Genomic DNA, 6,000 nt, shown 5'->3' with positions numbered 1-6,000 from the left:
ATAACCATGCTGATTTTTGGGATTCCAGTATCCCAAGTGTAGAGAACTGGGATTTTGGAATCCCAAGTGCAGAGAGCTGGGATTGTAAAAATCAACCTTCAAAGGAAAACAATAGCTGCAAAGAAGGATTCTTTTGCACTATATTCTAGATGATTGTGCTCCTCCCTAATGCAACCATGTTGTTTTTTGGGATTCTGGTATCCCAAATGCAGAGAACTAGGATTCTAGAATCCAACTTCAAAGCAAAACAACAAGCTTAAACAAGGCGAACACGCTTATATGTCCCTTTTTTATTTTTTGCACTGTGTTGCAACTGATTGTGTTTCATTTTGGGATTCTAGTATCCCAATTTTACTAAAATAGAAGAGGCACTCCAAGACCTCGCCACTGGGGGCATTGACCCTAGACCCCTCAGGGGGCTGTTGCCCCCCAAACCACCTGCTATCAGGGGAATCACCACATAACCCCCATTGATGCTTGAAGTCTAAAAAACCTTCCACTACATGGCTTTTTGTTTTGGGATTCCAAAATCTTTCACATCTTAGTTTGACTCTATAAGTCCACTCTTCCCAAACTTTGGGATCCCAGAATCCCAAATAGAGCTATTTTGTTTCTTTACAACCAATGTAAGCTTTAAGGTTAGGTTCCAAATCCCAATCTTCATATGAAGTGGATTCTAGAATCCTACTTTCCTTTTCACTAGTTCTAAAGAACCATTTCTTGAAAATAAGACTTCCAAGGTTTGGATTCTGGAATCCTAATTGATTTTCCTTTTGGAATAAAGGACTCATCTTGAGAAGAAAAAAAAATTTCCCTTTGGATGTTGTGTACTTTCAAATTTAATGATGTTTCAATAATTACAAACAATTGGCCCAAAGTTTATAGACAAGAATATCTCCTTATAACTGACTCTATACCTCAGACTAGCAAAATTTGTTCCTTATCTTTTCCAAACATATGAACATTCATAAAAACTACCTTTGTGGAATCCCAAAACATTAATCACAAATTAAGTAATCTTCTCTTAAAAACTATACTTTTAGAATGTAAAATAAAAAAGACAAGTAAAAGACCAACCTTTGCTTAAAAGTTGTACAAAAATGTGTGCAAGCCTCTATAGTGCTCTCGAGCTCCAATTCCAACTCTTGCAATTGAGAAATAAGGCCCTCCACCTCCTTTTAAAGCACTCTTTCTCCATTTTTAGAAAGTTTGGATATTTTTAAAGTTTAAGTAACTAAATTCCATTAAAAAAGGTTACACAAACTCTTTCCATGTCTCTAAAGCCTCATTTACAAGGTGCAATATTTCATTTGTGTTTAGTGATAGAGTGGTAACATGGAGCTCATGACTAGTCCTAGCAAGTCCTCCCTTTTTTGTTCATCTCCTTCACAAACTTCCACTTTTAGCAAGGATATTGAAGAAATCGACCACACCCCCTCCTCAAAGAGACTTTGATTTCGGCAATCAGCATGCACATTGAGCATCGACGCCAGTAATGCTAAGCAAAGAACTTCAAGAGGTACAAGGAGGGAAAGGATACTTTCAAGAATTTCCATACGTTATGCAAGTAGAGCATTTTTCTATAGAAACAATTGCTTGAGGTCACTAGGATTTAAAAAAATCTCCTCCTTGGCAACCAAGTACTTTATTAGTGATATGATCTGGTTTGCAAAGAAAGCTTCATGAAAGTGTTTTCCATTAGAGACTTAAGAATGGGGAAAATAATCTCAAGAAAAGGACTTGAGGAGTTTCATCCAACTTGTGGCTCTCAAGAAACACCATAGCTTTCATTGTTGAGAAAATGGCTTCAAAGTTTTGTCTTGCTCAATTGGGAAGTCCTCCCAAATTCCACATCAGCCGCACCAATTGGAGAAGGATGCTTCCTTGCCAGACAACCAGGACCAGGATATCCATCTAGTACCACCACCACCAACAGACCAAACTCCCCCAATAGTGCTTGGGACGATTCAAGATAAAGAAGAGGAAGAAGAGCCTGGAGAACCACAATGGCAATAGCCATTCCCGAAGTGGGTAAAGTAGCTTTTGGATAGTAGAGAACCTCCAGCCATTGAGGAGGAACCATCCGAACACCACCGGTCCAAGAGATTAGAGGAGCAAAGAAGGGTGCAGGAACACTTGGTCAACTATGCTTTGATGATAGAGGTGATCCGTGCTGAAGAACCCAAGTGTCTTGAAGAGGCACAAGGTGATGATAAGTGGATGGAGGATATGTAGTCAGAGTATGGCTCCATAATGAAGAAAAACACTTGGGAGCTTGTGGATCGACCACCAAAACGCAAGGTAATCGGCACCAAGTGGGTGTACAAGACCAAGTACAAGTCCGAGATGCGTTGGATAAGTACAAGGCTCAGCTCATGACAAAAGGATTCACACAGGTACATGGTTTTGATTATCAGGATACTTTTGCTCCCACAGCTCGACTAACCACAATTCACAGTGTTTTGGCTTTAGCAGCATAAAAAATTTGGCCCGCGTTTCAGATGGATGTAAAATCCACCTTTCTGAATGGAGATCTCAAGGAGGAGGTATAGATGGAACAACCACTAGGTTTTGTGATCCTCGGTTTAGAAGGTAAAGTCTGTAAACTGAAGAAGGCACTTTACAGGGTGAAATAGGCCCCACGAGTGTGGTACTAGCAGATTGATGCCTACTTTCTACAAAACGGGTTCAGGAGGAGCCCATCTGATGCAAATTTGTATATCTACAGAGAAGGAGGTCGGTGTATGATCATAGTCCTTTATGTGGATGACCTGGTCATAACAGGGAACCATGAAGAAAAGATCTCGCAGACAAAGAAGTTAGGAGGAGAGTTTGAAAGGATAGACCTCGGACTGATGCATTTCTATTTGGGGATTGAAGTTTGGCAAGAGCCAAAACAGATCTTCATCTCACAGCTAAAGTATGCTGGAGAGATACAGAAGGCATTTGGCGTGGCTGAGTGCAAGACAGTTGGCACCCCTATGGAGGTTAACATGAAGCTCTCAAACGAGGATTCATCACCACTGGTGAATGAAGCGAAGTACATAAGGCTTGTGGGCAATTTAATTTACTTGTGCAACACGCGGCCGAACATCAGCTTTGCGACTTATGTACTAAGCAGGTTTTCCAATAAGCCCCGGGAGAACCATTGGAGGGCAGGGATGTGAGTGCTGAATTACATCAAAGGCACACTTGATTATGGCATCACCTATACCAAGGGCATCCCCTTGACCGGATTCTATGACTTGGATTGGGCGAGATCAGTGACAAGTTACTGATCTGGAGCTGTGTAATGGGTCAGCAAGAAGCAACCCACAGTTGCTCTTTCTTCTACCGAGGCTGAGTACAAATCTACATGTTTTGCTTCTTGTGAGGCAGTGTGGTTGAGGAGGATTTTAGGGGACATGCATGCAGTGTAGAACAAGCCTATGCATTTATCATGTGACAATCAAAGTTTCATGGCAATTGCAAAGAACCTGTGTTCCATGCTCGCACAAAACACATTGAGATTCAATATCACTTTGTACACAAGCTCATCATGGATGGAGAGGTTGGCTTAGTGTAGCTACACAGGAACCAACTAACTCTACTTATAAGCCCCCCATATGAGGAGAAGGCATTTGAGTAGCTAGGTTATCCGGTAGGTCCTCATTTGGACACCAGATGCGGGCCATGTGTGGCCTGATGGCTGGACGGCTTCAGATAGAGTTGGCACACTGCCAACTAGGCTACATGCAAGTGCAAGAAGGCATCCCATGATTGACCACACTGAGGGTAGATAGAGCATTTCCCGGGGTAGCCCACTCTTGAGTTGCAGGGCCCGTTTGGAGCCCTAGATGATCTTGGATGGCTCTGGGCCGAACTGTGACTATAGGATTGTTGCTCTATTCTGCGCCACGGTTCTAACATGTGGCTGGTGGCCTATTTCGAGACCAAGTTGGCCATTTTGGGATGACTGGGTCGGTCTCCCAATGGGGTCTAACCAACTATGGCTGGTGGCTATATAAGAGCAAGCCTGTGAAGCCCATTATCATCACTGGCTATAGCAACCCTGATTTCTTAACATCCAACAGCCTCCATGCTCTACTGTTTCTTCTCACACGAGAGTGCACAGCTAGGAGGCAGTGCCATCTATTGTATCAGTTTTACAATAATCAAATTTTTGATTCTCCATACTATCTGCTTTTCTATCTTGCGTAACATGCTAGTGCACAGAGGGATTTTCAAAAAAATTAAAATTGGGTTCTTGTTGGTGGGACACACACATGATCAGATTGATCAGATGTTGAGAAGATTCTCCGTCAAACTTGCAAAGGAAAGTGCCTTCGATCTTATGCAAATTTGCGGTGTGCTACAAGATGCATATGTTCCAAAGCCTATCATTGAAGTAATTGAGGAGACATATGATTTTAGATTATGTGCAACTAGACAAGGTGTCTATGATGCATCATTTGTGTAGGTCAATGATCATAGCTTTCAACATCAATTTAAAATAGAGAAACAAGATGAAAATACTCTCATGTGGACCAAAAAAAATTCCAACTCCAAAACTTGGCTCCCACAAGAGGGACTCAAGTTCTTATTGTCCATTCTAGCATGTGCAATAGTTTGAGCTAAGCACATGCTACTCTCTTCCACAAGTGAGACAGCAAGGTCCCAAAAAGATAATTGTTCAATGGATTTTCTTTAGTACTTAAATGAAGTTAAGGAGGCAGTGTATCAAAGTGCAGATCTTACTAGCCTAATCTATCACTTCATGAGCATTAAGATGCACAAAGATCATGGAGGATCAAACCAAATACGAAAAGCCATGGAGAGAGAGACATGAAGTATGAAACACTCAATCTATTCCAATGTGCTACATCAACAATACACGATAGGCCTCTTATATAAAGAGTGCCCTTAGAATAGTCAACACTTGTGGGATCCTTTGATCCACATCTCTCCTTGTGGATATCCTTGATCCACATCTCCATATCATGTAGTCCACATCCTAGGGTGGCTACTTTAATTCTTTCCTATACCATACCTTAGCATTTAATCTATGTGCTCATGGCACCATATCTCAACATCTCCCCTTGGTGCCATGATCCATTGGCTACTGTAAGGTGGTTAGATGTGATTCAGATTCCATCACCTCCCCTTAGTGCATGCATTGCTACTTAAGGTGGTCAAGTCTGGCTTTCACAAGATCAAATCCCCCCCTAGGTGCTTACATGGCTACTCTCAGGTGGTCAAGCTTGATTTACAAAACATATGGACTGAAGGTGGAAAGGATGTTGCTTCTCAATGCTTGATGTCGATGGCATTGTCTTCTTTGCTTGACGTAGCTTGAAGCATGATGCTTTATTCTACCAGGTGCCTTGATGCTTTATGTGTGGATGCCATGTTTCAGGCTATGGTCATCTCATACACTTGTGCTTTTGGCATGCTTTTTGCATTCATGCGTTCCTTTTCCATCTGTTGTTGCAAAGGTCTTACCATGACTTTGTTTTGCTTCAATGGCAGTGTCTAATTGCTAACATGATTTTGACTTTACAGGCGCATAGAGCTTGAAAAGATGATCACTCTAAATTTTTGGAGCATGTCCAAATTCTTCTTGGATTGGAAGTTATGTCTTGTCGAAGTTTTTGTGAAGAAGAGGGCCTTTGATGATGTGGCATAAGGCTGTTCAAATGCTGCACTCACATTGTGCTTAACAAGGGGCTCTGTGCTTAGGTGGCACTTAACTAATCCTACCCCTAACCATGGTTATTATGAATTGACCCTTTAGGGATTGGCTTGACCAGCCCTATCTACTTGCTGACCAAGGCTAATTCTACCCAGGTTAAGTTAACCAGTAGTCAATGACCACACCCAACTAACCAAGGTTCACTGTGGTTGGATTAACTTAACCACAATTAAGTCTTATCCTACCACGTGGCTTTTTGTGGGAACCTTAGAAACCTTTTGAAGAAATCTCAGCGGGAGTTTTGACAATGGTGATGCGAAGGAGATGAT

This window comes from Dipteris shenzhenensis, chromosome 26 (assembly GCF_047967505.1).
Source record: "Dipteris shenzhenensis isolate YYH24624 ecotype China chromosome 26, Dip_SZ_1.0, whole genome shotgun sequence".
Taxonomy (NCBI): domain Eukaryota; kingdom Viridiplantae; phylum Streptophyta; class Polypodiopsida; order Gleicheniales; family Dipteridaceae; genus Dipteris; species Dipteris shenzhenensis.
This window is presented reverse-complemented; position numbering follows the sequence as displayed.